The sequence below is a fragment of the Poecilia formosa genome, unplaced genomic scaffold, assembly GCF_000485575.1.
Source record: "Poecilia formosa unplaced genomic scaffold, Poecilia_formosa-5.1.2 Scaffold72, whole genome shotgun sequence".
Lineage (NCBI taxonomy): Eukaryota > Metazoa > Chordata > Actinopteri > Cyprinodontiformes > Poeciliidae > Poecilia > Poecilia formosa.
Window position 1 is genome coordinate 344,629 of NW_006800011.1, and position 23,539 is coordinate 368,167.

The 23,539-nt window shown below is 37.5% G+C and overlaps 1 protein-coding gene and 1 long non-coding RNA gene across 2 annotated transcripts in view; one reads left to right on the forward strand and one right to left on the reverse strand.

Moving 5' to 3' along the window:
- Positions 1-23,539, reverse strand: part of LOC103140510 (uncharacterized) — a 134,653-nt gene that overhangs the window by 34,443 nt on the left and 76,671 nt on the right. Inside the window, exon 2 of the long non-coding RNA XR_476516.2 lies at positions 13,150-13,304. This is a non-coding gene — a long non-coding RNA (uncharacterized LOC103140510). The remainder of the gene's footprint in view (positions 1-13,149; positions 13,305-23,539) is intronic.
- LOC103140508 (cadherin-12) overlaps positions 22,044-23,539 on the forward strand; it is a 161,808-nt gene continuing 160,312 nt past the window's right edge. The window contains exon 1 of the mRNA XM_007555689.2: positions 22,044-22,504. The gene's annotated coding sequence lies outside the window, so the exon portion shown is untranslated. The remainder of the gene's footprint in view (positions 22,505-23,539) is intronic.

Below are 23,539 nucleotides of genomic sequence, written 5' to 3' on the forward strand. Positions count from 1 at the left end.
ATGTGATTTGCTAATAAAATGCAGGACACTGAGGTCAAATAAGACAAAAAATTATTTTGATCTACAATGTAAACAATCCAGGTTTGCACATATTGAAACAGGTGAAAACTTGATAGCACACACAAACCTGATCTACAAACAACATAAACAGGACTGCGTCAGTAAACTGAGGCACAAGCCCAATAAATGTAGCATGTCTCCCTTAATGAATGTGCAAAACATTATGCTGATCATCAGAAAGTGCAAAATACTGGGAGGAGGATGTGCAAATGTCACAAGTTACCAACCGCAATGCGATCATAACTAATACCTTAGTCAAATTTCAAATTAATTAGAAATGTATCCCATGACTTGACTATTCAGAGGCTCTCCACCCAATCTGACTGATCTTGAGCTTTCTAAGTATTAGACTTTCAGCTAAAGTTGCTGCCAAGGTTCTAGAAAGGTTCTCTTAAGTATTCATGGAGGGGATTCCGAGCGTAAATTTGATATTTTATGAGGGGGGAAATAAATCATTACCCTTTTCTTTATACAGTTATGACCCACTTTGTGCTAGTCACATAAAATCAAAATAAGTACATTTAAGTTTGTGGCTGTAAAGTGACAAAATTAAAAAGTTCAAGGTGTATAAATACAGCTGCAAGGCGCAGTGACTTAGTCGTTCGTTGTGTATTGACAGTCATAAACTTTCTTTTCCCCATGTCTCTATAAGCTGTGCGCCGTTAACTCTATTTTAGCGTGGCATGACTGAAGCAGAAATGGAGCTTAAATGACAGAATAAATGTCAGTGCTGTCTGGACAAAATAAGCTTTTTAGAAAGGAAGAGTGAGGGGCATTTTTCTTTTTAACGTACAAAAAGCTTTTCCGGATTAAAAGCCACAAGCCTGTCCCTGTTTTCATCCACAATATGTGACACTGAGCCATACACTAAACACTTTCCACACCACCGCAGGCTGTCTGTGGGGGCATTTGGGAGCAAGAGTGGAAAACAGAACAACTTCACTCACTTTTCTCCTTTTTTCAGTCAGTCACTGACTTGCATTTCCTAAGTCACTGAAAAAATAAACTTGCTCTAAAATATGCAAATGTTTTCACATTTGGTGTCTCTACAAACAAATGGGTTTTGCATCCCAGAAATCTCTGTTTAGCACCACTTGATCCTCATTGTGGCCTTATAGTTGTTAGTGCATGTACATATCTTATGGTCTCCTGTGAAACAGTTAAATGTTTTATTTCTTCTGCTGTTTTGATTCCTTGAATTTTATTTGCTTTGCATTTTTTGTCACCTATGAATGAACAGAAACCATGGATAGAAATTCAGCTGCCTCTGTAAGATGTAAATGGTGCAGCAGGAAAATTTGGCGTCTTATGTTGAAATTCCTTTTTATCTGTAAGATTATTCTCAGTAAAATACTCCATTAACAGTTTGAGCTACAAACAGACGGATGTTACTCTGTTTTATTATCTGGCAGCCAACTAAGGGTGTTTTCACACCTGATAGTTCGGTAGACTCGGTTTGATTTAGGACCTAAATTGCAACATTCGTTTCATTCATAATGCGCTGTCTCAGATTTTTCAACCCCCTTTAAAAATCTGTTCTCCTCCTCGCCTGTGGGGGCGCTGCACTAAAAACCACTGAAGGAAACAACATGAAAACATCCAAAGAAGACACAGAGCAACTTCCTTCTTCACAAAATGTAAACAAAAATGGAGTAACGTCAGATTAGTGGTTCATTTGTCTCGGTGAAAAATCCCGAGCCATTCTCCAGCTAGCGCTGGACTAGCATGTTTGTTTTGGTTGTATTTACCCAGGATGCCCTGTACTGTAGTCCACTTCCTGCTTTTGGAGCGGTCTCTGGTCCGCTTGGTGTTCACATATACATCTAAAGCGCACCAGAGTTCACTTCAACTGAACCAGAGTTCGCTTTTTTTGGTCCGTATCAGAGTTTCATTACACATCCACATCTCCCCCCCAAAAAACTGACTTTCTTAACGAACTGGAGTTCAATTAAAGCAGAGTAAACATGACTGGTGTGAATGTTTCCGTATATGGAGGTTTTCATGCTTTCTGATGATCAGTTGATCACTATTATCAGCGCTGCCCTCCCTCTTAAATCCTGTGGAAACAGTAATGATTTATTTCCTCTATTACCGATTGTTTAAAATGCGTTGGCAGTAGCAGTACCGTGTCAGCAGGCTGGAGAAATTGTGTTATATGATGCAAGAAGATCCGCTTTGTGACAGAAAGAGCTGGTAAAAATTAAGCTGGTCTTTAAATACACTTAAGAAATGTTAGCACTTTAATACCTCCACTACGAGCCCTTGATAATACAGCAGTCTTCACAGTTTCTCCAGTGATAAAACATTAAAACCAGCTGTCGATCTAGGTGGAAAAGAATAATACAGAACTGCCACCGTGGCAGGTAAAGAGGAATAACTTATGGCTGGCCCACACTTATTGCAGTTTATGAAACATCTTTCCCCAAAAGGCTTGAATGTGTATCCTGCACTTCCTGTGAACCGACGCTGTAAAGAGTGAATGCAGAAAACAGATAAATAAGTAAACACACACTCAGCTTGATATTCTCTGTACACACCCACCTCCTTTCATATTGTTGAGGCCGGTTTCAAACAAGGTGAGAAGATATACCCTTCCAGACTTCAGAGGTGCATTTGATATCTCAAGCTGGACATTTGCGCATAAATAATAGATTCTATGATTTTTATTATTTAAAAATGAATGGGGGTCCCTTCTTCCTTCTCTTTTCCTTTGAGGACAGTTTGCTATTCATCAGCTTTAAGAGCAAGCAGGCCCACACACCAGGAAGGCAACAGACTGTATTGAAGGCACAAACTGAGCACTTACTGTGGTTTAGGACACATTCTGGATTTATTATCCAGCTCTGTTAATGGCAGAAGTGAAAATAAAATCCCCATTTCTACTCCACACACTTCCACACCCATTTTCTCCCGTCAATCAATCCCTCTTTTTCAGCTTGGTAATTGTTCTTTATTATTTACCGTCTTTATCCTGGATATAAAACTCCCAGCAGTCAAAAAGTCATCATTTTCTTTCCTTTGGAGTCTGACTCAGATGTTTGAATAGCATTGATCTTTAGTGTTTATGCACAAAAATGAGTTTAACTAATTCAGTTTGAATGAAATGAAGGCCATTAAGTTGGAGAGACTTACTTTTCTTCAATTATGGAGTAGAAAAGGGCTTTAGGAGGGGCAATGAAGTGAGCAAGAGAATATTTTCATTGCATTCCCAATTTTCAATCATGACATTATGAAAAAGGAAAAATACTACTGCCCCTAAAAATGATTTTAACTTGAAATAAACATAAAGACCTATAGGATTCACAAGTCAAGTCTGTAAATCAAGACCATGTTTTTCTTTTCCTTGTTGCTTTCATAAAAATCATACTGGTTTTTGTATGGGGGAATCTTTCTGCCATAATTCGAGAGCACTCATTTTCAGTCTGAAAGCAGGATTTCATATCTTTTGTTAAAACTTCTGCTCTCTTTCAAATATTCACTGTGATCTCTCAAACCTTTCCGTTCACACTCAAAACTCGTCTTTGCTTGAATCAAATCTCTGCTTGCAGACCTCTCTGCTCGCTTGCGAACCATTTTCTGCTCGCACTTGGAACAGAAAAGCACCGTCGCCTGGCAACCTCCCAGCCAATAGAATGAAAGTGTTGTACTGGGTGCGTTTGTTTCCTTCTAGTGGGTGTGCCTGTGTGGCTACTATCGATTGTATTAAATGTCAATATAGTTTAATGGTTTGCATAGTAGTGAGATTATGAATTTTTATACTTTATCGATATAAAACAGCCAATCTCTTATGTGTCATGGAAAGAAAATGATTGCACAGTTGTAATTAGTGAGGTTATGTTGAAGCATAAACAGAATGCAGCTTGGCAACTTCCTATAGTCGTAGCAAAAATACTTTTTTTTTGCAGATTTTTTTCCAAAGTGAAGTGATTACTTCATTAACTGTTGAATTAATTAGTGGGTCACAAAAATAACAGCTTGCAAATAGTCTAAAATATTGTCTCTACAGTTGCCAAATCAATGATAAATATATTACATATTGTAATAGTTCATCCTCCCACAGCTTCTGCTCTCTATATGCAGCCCACCTATTTCTCAGTGTCTTTAAATATGTGCCATTAGCAGAGTCCCTAACTGAGCTTTGAACACTGTTGTGCAATTACATTCTCCCCTTCCTAACAGAGAGCGTAAGGTTGAACAGCTTGAAGCCAAAGACTTCCAACTCGACCATTTGCCTGTGCCAGTTGGAAGGAATCACTTTAATAATGCAGCCGCACTCAGCATCTCTATAATTGAACTTCAATAATGACGAGAACTCTTATCACGCTGGCTGGACTTGCTCCTGACAGGTCACAGTAAAGTACACGGTGACAGCCATTGTTAAAACTTCACTCAAATATTGTGCAAAAAGCTCTGCAGTGGCAGCTTGTTTTCTGTGTTTTGTGATACATTACAAGCACTTTGGAAGCTCCTCCAAAGTGCTATAAGACTGGAAAGAAAGAAAAGGTAAAGTCCATAACAGCATTATGCGTCTTGCCAGAAGCCAGCAGTGACTTTGTGATATTCCCCCACATCAAACACCTTAAACATTGATCTGTTTTAGTAAGAAAGTAAGAAAAGGTCATACACTATGTCCTCTGAGAGCTGAAATACCCAGTGTGTTTATTTCTTAGTGTGGTGCAAATATGTGCATAAGAAGTACTGTAAGCTGCCTACAGCTAAGGACCATATCAAATCATGTTCCACCTTTGACTTCAGAACAATTTCAGGAAACAGCTACACACAGTACGAAAGATTTCCAGTTTTCAGGATATAGTAGTATTATTATTCCAGGTTTCTCAATCTTTGTTGTCCCATTTTTAAAATGTAAATATAAAGGTGCACTATGATTTGTTGCCATTATTTCTACAATGGCCAGATTTAAGAGACCAAAGAAGAGGATGGACAGTGGAGGGGTAAACAAGTAGAAGGATAAGTGGACATATGACTGGCTGAGGACAGACAGACGGACACACCAGTAGTTTTATGGATGGACAAGCCAGTAATTGGATGAATGGGGGTCAAGCAGATGGATGGACAAGCCTTTGGCTGGATGGGTGGAGAACCCAATAAACAGACTGACCTGGAGCTGGAATAATAACCAAATCAGTGATTTGGTGGACAGACAAACCGATGGTCAGATGGACAGTCAAGCCATTATTCTAATGGTTGGGTGGACAGACCAAAGGTCAACTCTGAGACCAACAGACCAAAGGTCAACTCTGAGACCAACAGACCAAAGGTCAACTCTGAGACCAACAAACCAGTGGATAGAGAAATGGATCAGCTAATTGAGAGATGGATGAATGGAATAATGAATGGTCAAATGGTTGGTCAAAGAAACTGATCATTAGTTGAAAGAATGGAGAAACTGATGAATAATCAGATTGATGGATATAATTTTTACTCAATATGACAAGGAATGAAATCTGGATTTAGACCTGATTTGGCTAACTTACAGGCCATTTGTCGGAAACCGATATTTCCTTTGCAGGTGATAAATAACCATTAATTCACCATACCCCTCTAATAAAATGTATGCCGAATAAACGGTGGGAAGCTCATACTACTGGATTGTTATGTGTGGGATAACAGTGTGTTTTTGGCATGTGAAACCACAAGATTTCATGGTCATGAAATGCAGCTTAACATAAAACATGGCACCAAAATTAAACCCAAACTGTGTGCATGCAATCCGATGTTTCAGTTTCACTTAAAAAGTGCAGCGTGTCATGCAAGTTCCAGAGGTTTATGCATGTTTTCCCCGATTCTCAGCGAACATTATTAGTCACGCTGAAAACACTTCCTTGGGGAGATGGTGAAGGAAATCATTTGCCTGTATTGGTGGAAACATTTTTTTTTTGCCTGCCCTGTCTCCTGCTGTCTTTATCTGACTTCCACCAAGTGTGTGTGTGTCTGTGTGTGTGCGTGTGTGTGTGACTGAGAACCAATCCAGCAACATATTAATTTGAACCCTGCTTGCCAAGAGTGCTGGTTGCAGCAGTGCTGCAGCCGGGAAGGCATCATTTTGGCTTCAGTGTTCCAGTGCCAAATGAATTACACTGACAGCTATTTACTGACCCAATTTTTAAAAATGAATTGCAAGAATCATCTTCTTTAGTAACAAGCATGGCGAGTATGGGAAGTGCGACACGGTGACACCTAATCTACCCAAGAACCGTGCGCATTCAGGGATCATTATTTTAACTTTGGGTGTCTCGCGCTACAAAACGAACCAAATGAGGACCATGCAGGCGGTGAAAAGTCTGACTGTGAACAGTCAAGTAGTGGCATATTTAGTCCTAATCATCTGCATGCATTTTCAACGCTTCCGGATATCTTACCGGAAAAAAAACAGTACAGATGTTTTGAATTCGTTTTTGTGACAATGTCAAGGATTTTTTTTGTGCGTCTTAAAGGAGAGAGCTGCAATTATTATTTTTTTAAGTTGTCATCTGATACCGCGACACTTGGGCTAATTTGAATCTAGCTTCTAGCCCCATTTATTTCATGCACATCCCAGGGGTTAGCAGTGTCCTGCATCGCTTGGTTATGTAAGTGGAGGACAAAGTGGTGGGGCTTTCTGCCCTTGTATGAGAACATTTGTTTAAGGGACAGCTTTTCCAGGATTTCCCTAAGAATTCATTCAAATTCAGTCAAAAATGGAATAAAAGATGCTTCACCTCTAAAAATGTTTTAAGTTTTATGAATAAAATATAAAAATTCAGATTTTAATCTCAAAATTCTGTGAAAAAACTCAGAATTTGAAGACAATTTAATATATTTACTTTGATTATTTATATCAAATCAACTCAATTTGGGTTGGATAACCTATTTTCTTTTTTCAGTGTAGAAGCTTGTTTTCAGTCAATAATTGCTAAATATTGATTAAAAATATACTAATGCCACTGGAAGATTATTTCACTCATAAGACATTTTTCCCCAGTAGGTTTTCCATCAATATTAAGGAGTTATTAACATAAAAGAATATATACCTTGCTGAAAAGTTACCTGTAAGTTAATTTTGTGTTATTCCAAGTGTACTAAGAAATTTGCACTAGAAACTAGAGCTAAAATATTTGGTAAAATTGTGTTTTTGCAGTGTGAGAGCAGCCATAATGTGAGCTAATCCCATGCAGTGGACAAACAAGAAAGCCGTTTCCCTGGCACCGCTTTCCCCCCGGGAGATTACGCATCTCCCTTTTTCATCACCGCATTTCGACTTTGGCGCTCCACCATTTATAAGACAAACCTCACTGCTCATCCCGAAGCTTCGGACTGGCCAGGAAAAAGCAGAGCGCCTCCAGCAAACGTGTCACCTACACAGCGCTCGGCTTTAACAAGCAGGCACGACGTAGAAGCACAATGTGAGATGGCGGTTTACCTTTCTTTTTTTTTTTTTTAATTTAGAAGAGAAGGTTGAAGCAACAATCACCAACCTTCTCTGAACAGGTTTAAGGTTGAGGCAGCGTGTTGCATTCAGATGGACGGAGTAGAAATGTAATATAGCGCAGCTGCAGAAGACAATTTGGAGCCTTCAGTGAGTTGTGGCGGCCTCCTCGCCCGAGCCCTCCTGGCTGTTGTGTTCATCCCCGTCCACTTCCTCAATATACTTCAAACTCCTTTAGGCCTGAGCTCATATTCTGGCCTGCTTCATCTCTCCACAGTATTTACTGTGCCTCTATCCTTCCTCACTACCAGCTCAAATCTTTGCCAAATGCTCGTCTGACAACCTATCTCTCAGCTTCAGCGGCAGATGAGCAATATGGACTCATTCGGTGGCAGCAGCCCCCGTGGCACTGACAGGAGCGGAGGTCGTGTCTGCCAGGACTTATTACTCGCAAAAGATTGCTGATCAAATTGTCAAACCATCCAAACTTTGAAAGGTTTTTTTTTCCTTCCACTGCAACCTGATGACATGTGACCTAATTTTTTCCTTTTTTTAGGGGAAAGTGTTTCTGACTTTCCCCAGGAAAGGTTTTCAGAAATTTCAAGGTTTATCAAAATGTGAAAAACTTCAACATTTATTTAATTTTATTTGGGTTTTCTGATTGTAAATAATTTGGCATGTTAAAGAAAAACATGGGGGTGTCCATGTTTCATAGTCATATTTTCACTTAGTCATTTCCTTTATATCTTGAAAATCAGAGTTACAAACTAAATATTTAATTATCCAGTTAAAATATTTACCTTTATTTATGTTGGCAGTTGAATATTTAGCTACAAGCTAAATATAGCTAGCAACCTAGCCTAATATTTAGCAAGGCAACCTAGCTAAGTTGCTTTGCTAATTTTACTATCAAACGTTTTAAGGTTCATCAAAATGCAAATAAATTTATTTGAATTTTTTGTTTGTAAAGTCACACAGTAACTTTAGAAACCTACTTATTTTGCTAAATACTTCCTAGCAAACTAAGTATTTATCTGGTTGCCTTGCTAAATATTTTTTCTCTAACAGGCTAAATAAACCAAATTAATGCAATGCATTCTTTACTGTGTAACAAATGGTACCTGATGAAAGATCAACAAAAAGTAATGCATACACTGCAAAAACACAAAATCTATTTTTGTCTAGTTTCTAGTGCAAATATCCTATTACACTTAGGAGTAACTTTTCAGCAAGATACAGGAGCTTGTTTTAAGTCAATAATTCCTTAATATAGATTCAGAAAAACTGTTTTCTGAATTGAATTGTGACCTTAAAAATCAGAATTGAACATCTTACGGTACTTTTTAGATTTTTATTCATCCAAAATGATGCACAGTTTTCCTTTTATATCATAATTATGCAATCCTTTGTGTGAATCACAAGTAGCGGTTGTAACTAGACAAAATAAAAATGAATTAATTGAAGGATTTTCTTCTTCTTGTTCAGACATAAAATAATAGTTTGACTCGCAATACGTTAAATTCCAGACAGGAAAGATGCATTCAATAATTATATACTGCTTTAACCCTCATCAGCGAAATGACCGCCCCCTCGAATAAGCATTTTTAATCTCTTTCATTAGGGCGGCATTACGGCTTTGACAAACTGATTAGACGCCTCAGCCCCACTGCCTGCGCTGATTGTTGTTAATAGCAACCTGTACAGCGGCGGCGCAGGCAGATTGAGTGTGGCTTGCTTCGTTCAAGCAACGTCTGTTTTAATTACAGCTTCATTCAGATCAATGCAGCATTGATACTGTGATCAGCATTCAGTTCCGAGTGTTCCTTAAAGACTCTCCTTGTTTTGGCCCAGATTTCTGATTGTGAAGAGGATTTTGCAGGCTCAATGAAAGATTATTCTTCTCTGATTTAGCACTTTGGAATTTTCCCCCCTAATCAAAACTCACAAGAAGGACTCTGAAAGACGTGGAATCCAAATTTGTTTCTTTTCTCTTTATGGTTACAGACTGGCTTCTTAAAATGACAATTTTGGCATGTTGCCACAGGAAGTGATGAAAAGCAAAGATTAAATGTTCCTGCTCTAAAAAAGCTGCATTTTATTTGATGCATATCACAGCATTTCTCTCCTACAAGCAAATGAAGTGAATGGGGGAGCAGGAGGCAGAGCGTGGCTCCAGATGCCTTCTTTTAGGGCTGACCTCCCTCAGGATAGTCTCGTCTTGTCTTGAGCTGGATGATCCAGCGAGCGACAGTCTGGTGATTCCATTAGCTCGGCCTCTAATAGCATGCTACACCTGGGTCCTTACGCTTCGGCAAAAACATCCTTATTCATCCATTTCTCCTCAATCATTCTTGTGCTTTAAGAAAATATTATAAAAAGAGAAACAAATACAAGTCTGTTTTTCTTGGAAGAAGAGGATGATTTAAATCTTTTCTTTTAAAGGTTATCCATTATACCTCCTTGAACAAGATAGGATAGATTTACAGACAATACAAAACACAACTCATTCTTAAATAATGAGATTTTAGTCTATTTTGAGCTCCTTTTAGAATGAACTGTTTTAGGGCATCTTGTCACTTTAAATCCATATCAGCTGCTGCTCTCCACGCCCCCAAACTCAACATTTATATTGGCACATGAAATTGACTGCAAAAAGATGAGCAAATATACAGCTGTATGTGTTTGAAAAGCAGAAGTGGAGCCTCCTGCACAACTGACAAGAATGCAGTGTTATCTGGATGGTAAGTCAACAATAAAACACTTGTTTTCCAGCAGCCATTGTACAGTGCATATGCACCGCAAAAACCGAACTCTTACCAAGTGTTTTTTGTCTAGTTTCTAGTACAAATATCTGACTACACATGAAATAAGATAAAACTAACTTACAAGCAACTTTTCAGCAAGATGTAGAAACTTGGTTTAAGTCAATAATCACTAATATTGACAGAAAAGTTACAGAAATGTTCCCTTGTTATAAATGAAATAATCTGCCAGTATAACTAGCACTTTTTCATTAATATTAAGGAATTATTGACTTAAAACAAGCTCCTAATTCTTGTATAAAAGTTACTTATAAGTTAGTTTTGTCATATTTCAAGTGTATTGAGATATTTGAACTAGAAACTAATACGATTTTAGTAATTATTCTGACAATTCTTCAATTAAATTTGATAAAATAACTGGCAAATTCTGCAGGTTTCACAATATTGGAAATACATTAAAAGATGAACATAAACAAATAATTCATCTCGTTTTTTTAAAACAAGAAAATAAACATTTATTTTCCTAAAAGCTAACATAGCATTCCTTTAGTGAACATGAAGCAGGCGAAGCTAAAACTATGCAACTTGAGGAGTTTTGGCTAAGACATATTTACATATTTATTAATTTTTTTATCTTTAATGGAAAATATATCTATATATAAATTTGGTACATGTTTGGGTTAATTACCACTCACCGTGTTTAATCAGCAAATTGCCATTTTCTGAGTTAATCGATCACTAAATTTGCGATTATTCATGATTAATGTTTGAACCCGGCATAATTATTTGAACAGATGAATGCGGCCTATTCAGACATCTGGACATTATTCCCACGTTTGAACAAGACTTACTGCTCTCAATATGTTGTTCTTTCAGCAAAAAGCCTTTTTTTAGTCTGTGTAATCCAGTTAATGATTAATCTATTACTAAGTTAGCGATTTATCACAATTAATCCAATTAATCGTTTCTACCCTACATATCATTGCTTGAACAGATGAATGCGGCACATCCAGACATCTGGAAATCGTTTCTGGGTTGAAACATAACTACTGCTCTGAATATGTTCTTCCAGAAAATTGCCTGTTTTTGAATCTGTATAATCCAGTTAATGATTAATCTACTACTAAGTTAGTGATTAATCACGATTAATCGTTTCAACTCTACATATAATTGTTTGAACAGATGCACTGAGCACCTTCAAGTATCTGGAAATTGTTGAACCAGACTTGTGCAGCTCCACAATCCTCTTCCTGCTATTCTGGGTATTTTTATTCACAGGTTTATGTGCAACGAAGAGTTACTATTCCTTACTTTTCAGGTAAAATAAAGTTAATGCTAACATGTTTCTTCTCCGTAGGTGTCTGTGTTGATGCCCATCATTTTTCCTTTCATATCAGCAGTTTACCTGTAATGGCCTTGTAAAGTATCCTTTTTTCCCTTTTCTGTTGGCACGCTACAGTGGAAAAGCTTCAGTGTCCCACAGAGCTCGGGTCAGGCTGAGGTGCCATGATTGACGCCCGACTCCAAGCAGCCGTTCCACCTCTTGCTTAGCAAAGCCAGTGCCAAGAGGATTAAAAATGGAGTCCTCTAGGGCCACGCCATGCCATCTGGTCAGAGTTGATCTGGGAGCGGGGCTGTCAAACAGGACTGCTGAGCGCAGGGAACTGAAATACAGCTTTCAGTCTCCACAACACTTTTTATTCTAGAATAAAAGCCTTCTCACATCATTCAGTGTTTTTTAAATCAATTTTAGTGATATTTTTACATTCAAACTTTGTATTCTAAACCAGAGGTGTCAAAACTTTTAGTCACATAGATCAAAACTGTAAAGTTACAACGACTGGAGGGCCAAAGGAAAAAAAATCTTTTACATACTCAGTAATAAAAGCCTGCAATGCTTTAAACAAAGTTTGTTGTTGGAAAATTATGGTTCAATTATTAGACACAAAAGTTAAATAGGATTTTGCAAGTTTATCTTGTTGCAAGAAATGTTGCAGTTTTCTAGGTACACTGCAAAAACACAAAATCTGAACTGTTTCAGTCTAATTTCTACCACAAATATCTTAGTGCACTTGAAAAAATACAGTTAACTTACAAGTAACTTTTCAGAAAAATACAGGAGCTTTTCTAAAGTAAATTATTCCTTAACATTCATGAAAAAGTGCTGGTTCCCCTGGCAGATTATTTCACTTATAAAGTGGGAAAAATGTGTTGTCAAATGTGAAATAATCTCCCAGTGAAACTAAGAGTTTTTCAGTATTAAGCAATTATTGACTTGAGACAGACCTAATTATTCTGCTGAAAATTTATAAGTTATTTTAGTTTTATTTCAAGTACTAAGATATTTTCCACTAGAAACCAGACCATGATAGTAAGATTGTGTGTTTTTGCAGTGCATCAATAATGAATAAAAGAGAACAAACTTTAGTCAGTCTTGAGCAATAAAAGGGAGGATTTAGGTCACTCTGTTTGAAAAGGCTTGCTGTATTTAGAAGAGTTTAGTAAATGAATAAAAAGCAGATCTGGGTGCAGCAAAGTTCGATTTTAGGTAAAAGTCTGTAGATGTGGAAAAAGTAAAATCTTGGTTATTTAAAGACATAATTGGTGTTGTTGCCAACATTATCTGTTGTAAGTGTATCTTACTTTGCGATAATTTTGCCCTAGTTAAAAACAGAAAGTCTCCAACTACTTGAATCAAAGTTAGGGGCCGCAATCAATCAGTCCAGGGGCCATTAATGGTCCCCCGACCCCCAGTTATAAACCATCTGTTTCAGGAAATGTTTATCATAGTAAAATAAGATTTAAAGAAACTGCAAATCCACTCTTTATTTCATATCTGTCCATCTCCAATCCAATCAAAAATAAAATACGGAAATGCCTAAATGCTAATGCCTCACTAACCTTTTCTATAGACTGATGTGGGCCACTTCTGGTTCCCTGACCGGATCGCTAAAGGTTAAGACGTGTGGCCACTCTTCAGCATGCCGGGGAGAAATAAGACGACATCTGTGCTCTGCATGGCCAAGAGGGGAGCGTAGCAGCGCGTGAAGAATCTCCTGCAAGATGAAAATTAGGGAATTTAGGTCACAGTCAGCGACGGCTGCCAGACTTCAGGGAGAAACCAGAAAGTTTTGATGTTTATGTCATGTAATTCGTTTTTATGCTGGTCTCTATTGGGGAGAAGGGAGGTGGGGTTTGGGTTTTCTTTATTTGATTTCCCTATTTGGGAGGTTATGGGTATTAGCAGAAGCCAGCTGATGCCTCCTTTTTTGCCTAAATCTCTCTCTCTCTCTCTCTCTCTTACACACACACTCACACACACACATTTCCAACCCACCAGAGAAATACCCCCTTTCACACATACACACAAATGCTTTATCATCTGTTTTCTTCTTAGGAGCCCTTTCTCCAACATTTTCCTGGTGCAAATGTCAAAAACAAGATTGATTAAAATGATTTTCAAGTAACCATGGCTGAGCTGGAGGTGAACAATTACCATATTCCCCCAAATCCCAACACTAAACCTGATTATAACCCGAGTCACCCCTCAACTCAAAAGGCATCAACAACCGGAAGCAGAAGACTTACTGTCTAGACAGGAAGATTCAAGCTCTTCACAGTTTTATTTTATTTTTTATTTCGGGTCAGCGTTTGGCAGGAATGCAAATTTATAATCCTCAATAAATTTTTATGGACTTTTCTGTATATCCAAAGTTTGTGTGGCGGACCTGAAAATTACAGCACAATCTTTCCAGCTGGAAGAAAAACTGAACTGGAAAAATTCAAATAACATGAAATCACATTAAACATTTGGATAGTTTACCTACAAATCAATCATGACTAATAAAATGTGACTTTTTGGATAAAAAAGATTATAAAATACATCCTTTTAATGTCAGAGTGAAAACTGATTTGTACAAAATAATGACAATTAAGTAAAAATAATAATAATGGCTGACATGAAGTTTTGCCAAAGTCACTTTCGGCAAAAAATTACTTGAAAAAGTGACGATATACAATATAAAATAAATGATTGCACAAATGTTCATCCCTTCCAAGTATTTAACTGTTACAGTGGAAGCATGATGCATTTTCCAGGCACATAGTAGTAACATAATCAAGTAAATATGTTAACTCCAGTTGATTTAAAAATCCTATTAATATCAAATATGACACCTTGAAATTGGGTCTCAGTCTCTTTAAAAACCCCTGAAACTCCGCCTTCAGGAAGTCATCACAGCATCACTCCTTTAACCCTTTAATCACATTTTCACCAGCGTTTCACTGAGAAGCTAAGAGGAGGGGCTGCGCCTCGGAGGCGGAGCTTTGTCCTCCCAGGCATTTTGCACAGATAAACGGTTGCCATGGAGATTAAAGGATTTCTCAAACATGCATTAAAGAAGCGAAGCAAAACTCCAGGTATGTTTCTGATGAGAGAATAACATTAAAACATGATGTAAAGCTAAAAAAAAAGGGTCAATTTTACATAATTACTGCCCTTTTTATATTTTGAATGGAAAACAATAAATTTTATTTAAGATAAATAGAGTAAAATGAAAAGTAGAAACTAGTCCCAGTGTTTTAATATGATCAAGAATAAGAAAGAAAAATAAATGTCTAATATTTCTTTTTGTACATTAACATCAGTATGTAACAACAATCTGTTAAAATGACGAGTTACTAAGTTTACTTTTCAGCTGGTGAATGCCTTGTGGCGCCACATTAAAGCCAAAAAAAGGCGAACTAATGGACTGTGTTTGTCTAGCAGCTGAGTTTCTCCAGGGTTTGTATCTAAAGATGGTGAACAGATGTTGCTCAGCAGTAGGAAACCAGAGAATGAGGATTGGTATTCTGTCTGCACAGAACGGCTCCGGGAGCACAGGCAGCTTGTAGGAGTCAGACACTGATTGAATAAATGTACATCACCCCCATGATGGCGGTTTACGGTTAAGCTTCACACAACGTGATCAACAGTAGTTGATTGAATATTTGCTACCTGAATAAATTGGCTAAATTGGTCGCCGAGGTATTTCAATAAACGGCAATATTGGTAGATTCATGCAATTTCAAGCCTTCAAAAACAGGATGTTTACTTAAAATCTAATAGAAAATGTTTTTGTTTTTTTTTAAAGCATCACAAGAAACTGTCTGCCTGTGTTGCCATAACTTTTATTTTCTGTCGGTCTCGTCATACAGCTTCAGAAACATGAAGAAGTAGAGAAAGAAACCGCTTTGTAAACTTGAAATGAATGTCCTGGTCTGTCCGAGTACGTTGGAGTGCCAATCAGGTGACGGGGGGAAGCAGATAGCTTCGGCTAACAGCTCTGGACTTGCTGTAAATCATTCCCCGAAAAGCTTCATCGTTAGTGTCATTCGTTTGTTGATGGAAAACTTAGATTTTTCTCTAAAAAGCTTCTGAAGTTTGACCAGAGTGTGGAGCAGCGTTACGTCACACCAGCTGCAAACCAATTCTGAAAAAACTCATGTTCAGATGAGGAGGTGGCGTTTTTTTTTGGCCAAATGGAAATTACTGCATTTCTCAAAACTGCAATTGAAACACTTTTTTCACACCAGCAGCCTAGTCCAAGTTAAATATTTAACTTCTGCTCGCATAACTGCAGACCAACACGCACACAATCAACAATAAAACATTAAATTAAAGACAGTAATTCAGAAAAATAATTAAGCAAAGCCAAAAATAGTTCAGAGGTGAGGTGAGCGGGGCAGAAATCATGAATAATTAACCTCTGTTGATGTGTTTAAAAGCATCATTAAGGGCGCCACACTGCGAAAACGAGAGGAAGGGGACCCACCAACACCAACGGCAACAGATTGCCTCTGTTTACATGCGCAGCAATATTTCAGCTATTGACCTTTTTCCAAATACAACAATATTCCAATTATGCTCTCTACATGAATTGCATGGAGAACATCCTGTTTATTTTCTCGCTTGCATCATGTTAGAGATCCCAGTGAGATCAATGACTTTAATCACATTACACGCTGCATTCCCCGACAACACAACCCAAAGCCTTCATTAGGTCTGCAGAGTTCCTCTCCGTCTCCAAACAAGCACCTTTCTTTTTTTACCCTCAGCCTTCCTGTTCTGCCCTCACCCTGCAGGGGCCTGGGGCCTGCATTATAAAGCAGCAATGTGTTGGAAGGTGCAATGAAGTCTTGAGTGGAACACCGTAGGATGTAGTTAAATTTAATACATGTCTGTTTAAAGTGACTCAAGTCGGAATGCTCCTATTAGCTTCATTTAAATAATGGCTGCTCTGAAAATTGCCCTATTTGGATAACTAGGATTTGCATTTTACTGAGAAGTGCATCTTTCTGCAGTGTGGAGGAAAAAAGCAAAGTATTTAAGATGTTTTTAATGCCAGTGGAGAGGGAGGTCTCAAACAGGTTCAGCGACTTGCAACAGTATTTATATAGAGCACTGGAAAAGATTTATACCACTTAAAATGATCAGTTTCTCTGATTTTACTCTTTACATGTTTGAGTAAAATGAACATTATTATTTTACTCTATGAACTACTGACAGCATGTCTCTGAAATTACAAGCAAAAATTACGTATTTATTTGCAGGAAATGAGAAATGGTCAAAATAAAGAAAAAGATGCAGTGCTTTCAGAACTCAAATAATGCAAAGAAAACAAGTTCATGTTCATTTAAAACAACAATCTTAATGTTTTAACTCAGGAAGAGCTCAGAAATCAATATTTGGTGGAAAAACCAGGTTCAATGCAGTGGGCTCTTACTTTTTCTAGAGCTGCTCTTTGCACTTTTTCAGATTTTGTCAAGTAAAATTAAATAAATTCAATATTATTTTATTGGATTTCATGCAATATTCCAACACATTGTAGTAATATTTTTCAGGATTTTTAATAATAAACCTCAAAAGTGTCACATGTATTGGGTTGTAATCTATGTCAGAATATTAGGGACACGCCAAATTAAAAACAATTACAATTACAATAAAGTCACAGTATTTCGAAAGTCACATTATGACTTTATTCCAGCATTATATATATATATATGTTATCTTTTTTTATGTTCTTATCTTTACTTTTCATCTATTTATTAATGCAACATACTATTTTTATTTCTTCAATTATGTGAAGCAGCTTGAAATGCCTTGCTGCTGAAATGTGCTATACAAATAAAATTTGATTTGATTATTTTAACTTTAATCTCATAATATTCTAACTTTATTCTAGTAATGACTATTCTTGTAATAAACTTTATTCCAGTATTTTATTCTGGTATGACTTCGTTTTGTATCATTTTAACTTTATCCTTGTGATACCTTGTTTATTCTTGTACGACTTTATTCTTATATTACTTTTTTCTAATGTTAAGACTATCCATTTTGATTATTCTTGTATGAGTTTATTCTACTATTCTTGTAATAAACTTTATTCCAGTATTTTATTCTGGTATGACTTCGTTTTGTATCATTTTAACTTTAACCTTCTGATACCTTGTTTATTCTTGTACGACTTTATTCTTATATTACTTTTTTCTAATGTTAAGACTAATCCATTTTGATTTTGTTGTATGACTTTATTTTCATAATATGACTTGATTCTTGTACGAGTTTAATCTTTTTATTTAATTTTTTCGTAGTGTGACAGCAGTACTCTGTCAAAGCAATTAGACTTTTTCTTATCCGCCATTTTAACTAACGGAGTAAAATAAAACCCTGTCTTCTACTTTTACTCGTCAGTTTTTAAAATGATGATTACTATATTTAATATTTAATTGAATTTCATTTTGTTGAATTAATATTCAGCAAGCTGAATACATTTAACTTTTTCTCCGCAGTGATAAAGTTTTGAAATCGGGTAACATTTTACCAATTAAAATGATCAGAAATTGTTGAGGTATGTTTTTTTGGAAATACTATATTTTCCAAACAGTTACATTTACACTCATTCTGATTGTTTGAAGGGATGCACAACATTCTGAAATCTATACAGACATACAAGTTAGCAGCCAAACTAATGTTGTCTTGATGTAGGAAATCTAAAAATGAAAAACGCCTCATTTTAACGGACTCTGCACTATCACAGTTTGGTATGGAGACATGTCTGGTCTGTGGCATCAATCTGTATCCAGTCTAAGGTTGTCATTCATTCAAAACTCATGTCTGTGTTTATGATCTGATAATACGGACTCATTTGAGAGTTTCCCGCCAGGCTGCTGCCGTTCTCCAGCAAGTATCAAGTAAACATGAAGTGGTTGTTGTTTTTGCTCAGCAGCTGAACGAGCCAAAGTTCTCGCAGCTCAGCCATGGTGTTACTGCTCACTTAACTAGCGAATGTTGGCTGGCAGCCACACGCTGTGTTCAGACTGAAGCCTGAAGAAAAAAACTGCAGCTTTTTGCAACCAGCGAGGCTGAATTTATGCTCAATGTAAGGATGTGCTTGTTTATCCTCAGCGAGACTTCGAGTTTATCCCAAACTGTTTACCATGTAAGAGGATCCCAACAATGTCAGGACACCTTATAGTGGTGTAAGAAAGTTTGTCCCCTTCCTACTTTACTGTTTTTTGTACGTCTGTCACAATTAAATGTTTCAGAACATAAAAAACAATTTAAATATTATTCAGAGACAAAATAAGTAAACACAAAAAGTACTTTTTAAATTAAAGTGTTTATTTTCAAGGGATTATAATGCACTACTACAATGTCAATTTGTTGGAAAATGAATATACTGAGGTTTTAAAATCAGGTTGATAATTATAGTTTGGAATTTCTTAAAGATAGAAAGATACTCATAGATTATTTAACAAAGATGAAGAAATAGAACAAAAAAACCCCATTAAATAAAAATGTTTCCTGTGGAGGATACACCAATTAACAGCCCAGGAAAAAAGGAGAAGCAGACCATTGTGTTAATGAATAAATCTCTCAATTTCAAAGCAACATGAAGATTTATGTGGAGGAAATCAGTGAAAAAATTCCCTTCAGATGCCAAACCTGAATCTTAGACCCTGACCTTCCACCTGGTTCATTGTGTTTACTCAGCTTTCAGTCTGTCAAGAATAATGAAACATCCCAACAAACACAATAAACCATGATTCAAACACCAGCAACACTTAGAGCAAGAAAGAAGCCCAAACAAAGAATTGTGCAAGTGAGGTGAAATTATGGCTTCAAACAAAGAATAGATTAATTACTTGAGCCTCTAAAATGATCAGAGTACCTTCTATGTGGAAAAAGAAACTAAATGGACTTTTAATCTGCCATCAGTTTTCTGCAGCAGCGTATTCTGGCTACTGTAGATAGAAAAGAGCAGTAAATTTCAGATTTTTTGGATTAATCTCAGAAATTTCTGAACTCCAGAAGTGGAAAATTTGCAATAAAAAAAAAAAAAACATCACAATGTTTGAGATTAATCCCAAAGTTTACTTGTTTTTTGCTTTTGTTTTTGTGAAAATGTCAGATTAATCTCAAAATTTTGCCAAAAATGAAGTACATTTTTCCACCTGCAGCGGCCCTAACACGCTTTCTCCCACATGCCAGTTCCTGCAATCAGAACGGTCTTGTTATGCCGCTGAAGAGCAGCGCCGCTCTGTTCTCAGTTTTCCTGCTTTCCTGACCAATCACCAATATATTCATCATTGGTGCACACTTGTTTGTTTACAGGCTGAGGCTGACGTTTTATGGGCATATTCATAGAAGATGACCCTGCGGAGCAGTATAATGAGGGCTATTTCAGTTTGATGGCCAGCCATATGCTTTCAGTCTGGACTGCACGGTGGAGGAGATGCATCAAATGGAAAAGGGAAACACAGAATGAAGTGGAGATGGCTATTTCAGGCAGAAATGCTGTTTGAAAATGACTTTGAAAATATCCTCATATGAAGAGACTGACAACTCAGATTTTAGGGGGTTTTCACCCTTTTAAAAAAGTTTTAAACATAAATTTTCATTATAATTGCCGATATGAACTTTAACTGTTACATGTGAAAGAGATTATTAATGAGTTTTTGTTGTAAAAATAATTATATACATTGTTTTAATGGGAGCTATTATGTTGTTACTTGAAATAACGTCTAAAACCGTTTATAGTCGCCCATTTTAAACACTTCAAACACCAAATATACTTTAATATGCATTAATTAGCTACCACAGAACTGAACATTTGCTTTATATCCACTTTTGAGGGTTCAGCCAATCAGCACCAAGGAAAATGATTAGCTTTCCTGTATTGGTTGCTTTCCAATAGCATGGATGCAAAAACAAAATCTTACCTAATATTTTTGGTTTAGTTTATAGCGCAAATTTATTGGTACAGTTGAAGACAAAACTAACTTAGAAGTGACTTTTCAGGAAAGTAGGAGCTTGTTTTAAGTCAATAATTCCTTAATATTGATGAAACTGTTCCACTGGCAGATTAATTCACTTATAACAAAATATTTTCTCATGTAATAAATGAAAAAAATCTGCCAGTGGGACTAGTATTTTTTCCTTTCTTTAAATCAACATTAATGACTTCACTAATATGCACCTAAAGCGCAAAAAGTATCTGAACTACGACCCCAAATCCCACAGAAGTTGAAAAAAGGCTTAATATTCAAATACCATCTCTGCTGCCTGCTGAGGCATCAGCATGTCATGCTTCAGTTAGAGGCGTCTTCAGATTTATTGCAAGATTGACTGCTACTGGAGGTCCTATGGCATCATCTTCTTCTTCGTCTTTCTGCCAGTAGAAACATCCGGTTGTTGATAACATATCTGATGTGATGTGTAAAAATGTTTCCGTTTTGTTAAAAAACACTAACTGATACAATCAAACCCCCTCCCCTCCCTCATCCCAGAGAAATAACTTTTTGTGGAAAACCTTTTTTTTACACAAATGTATTTTTATAATTCCAATCTAGTTGCAAGATGCAGCGAGTGTCCTGCAAATTTTAGATGTGCATCTGCTGCAACATAAATCAAATAAATACATTTTTATTAGGACTCTGGAGAACTTTTCTATACTGAGGAGATAATTCAGCCATTTTAATCCGGTTTGTTCACTACAAAAACACAAAATCTTATGAAGTACTTTTAGTAGATTTAGTGCAAATGAGGTAAAACTAACTTAAAAGTAACTTTTCAGTTGAACTGGCAGATTGTTTCAAGTCTTACATGGGAAAAATGTCTGATAATAAATGGAACGAATACTTTTTAATTAGTATTAAGACAATATTTACGTAAAACAGGCTTCCTGAAGAGAGTAAGTTAGTTTTGTCTTATTTTAAGGTTACTAAGATATTTTCTAAATAATTTAAACTAAAATGCTTTGTAAGATTTTTTTATTTTTTTTTGCAGTGTAGGACCAGGAAGGACATCTAAAAAATGGAGGTGAGTGACCCTGGAGGACTGGAGTTCGATTTTAGGTGACCCATCCACTTGAACCAAATCTATAATTTCTTACACACTCAGTTCTGTTTGGATGTGTGTGCTGCCAAGGATTTCAAGGAAAATTCAGAGAAAAACTGATTAAAGAAACCCCAAGTTCGTCTTCAAGGCCTGGCCACCGCATGCGCTTGAGACAAAAGAAGCGTCTCCAACAGTCTCTCCAATTAGGATGTCCCCTGTGACCACAGAGCACAGCCCCGGCTCTGTGTGTGTGCCTGTGTGTGTCTTCAGGGGTGAAGGGGGTGGGGTGTTAGTTGGCTCTAATCTGCTTGATGATGAAGATTCTCGGTGCTCAGGGGGATCTGATGAAGGAGTTGGGGAAGGGTGGGGGGTGTTGCTCTCCTGCCTTACGCCAGTGCAATCACGACCGTCGCTCACCACCGAGCCGGCAGTACTCCCAGACCCTCCTCACATGTTCTCTCTGCTTCAAACACACACCTCCTCCCTCCTCCTGGCGCACACACACACACACTGCCCTGCTCACTCAGTCGCTCTCTCTCTCTCCCCCCATTCGGTCGTCGTTCTGCATCCGCTCGGACGCGCTTCTCTTTAGGTACAGCTCCCGTGCATTCTCCAGCTCTGCCCTCGTCTCTTGCGGTGCGGCGCGGCGCGTGCGGTCCTGTGATGCTCCAGCTCGCGCTCAAAGTGAACACAGACGGAGCGGGACGATGACTGAAAGGCACCAAAGAGGAAAGCAGGGTGAGAAAAGGAATTAAAAAAGAGGAGTGAAAGGAGAAAGAGGGAGACCGCGTTTGCGTAAAAGGTGGAAGGACAGTTTGATTCAGTGAGAATTTGGATTAAACTGGCTGCTCCTCTGCTTCCTAGTTACCATCACAGGTAAGTGTGTTTTTATATTCTGTTTGTATTACACAGACATTTATTTAGTATTCAACAACTCCGCAGTCTAGATGTTCTGTTTGCTGAAGTTACTGAAGCGGATGAAGCGTGTGCCCTTCATAGTGTTGTAATGCGGTTTAACTTCGAGCATTGCCGCCACTTTTTTCTCTGCTGGGGCTCATAGAGCGAAATGAGGTGGGAGAAAAGCATCAATTAGACACGTGTCGGGATCCGGAGAATGCGTTGACATCAAGTTGTAGGTCTGAGTTTCTTTTTTTGGGTTCATCTGCATATGAAAAGAGCTGCGCAGCTTTTTAACTCTGCGCTCAGCTGTGATTATCTCACCACGCTGTGTCAAAAGGTTTTGGCAAGTTGTTCAGAGCTGTGCTTATGACGTGGAGCAGCACAAAAAGAAGTCCCATCTCATCCAATCAGCGCTGAAATGATCTGTTGAAATGTTGGAATTAATACTCCCCTCCAAGTGGAAGATATGACCTTAATGCATCAGACTCGTCTTTTCTGGTAACGCAGTCAAGTGTCGAGTTGAAAGACGTAAATGATCTACATGCCTGAGAGGATTCCTTTTGTCTGTGGAGTCTTCTTCATGTGTTGGAAGGTGGGAATCTGAAGGAATCTGGCTGTGGTTAGGGGTAGAAACAACAGGATGACAGATGTCGCCTATAATCCATCATATACTAACAGCTGTTGATTTAAATAAACAGGTTGCAAAGACATCAAGAGACAAATGAAGAGTTGGTTTGGCTTGAGAAGGTTCCCTGTTTGCTTTCAGCCTTCATGCATTACTCTCCACTGATGCAACAACAAGTGTTTATTCTACTAAACTAAATAGATTTGTTGATTCTGCAAACCCATTGGAACTTACAGTAACTCCAACAGACATGCATATCATTGGTCAGTACTGCAAAAGAATAATTGTTTTTATGTGGGAAAACAGAAGAGTTGCTGCATTTCTATTGACTGTAAAACTGCGCAACTTGGAATTACGACAATAAATTTGAGTATTAGAAACACAAC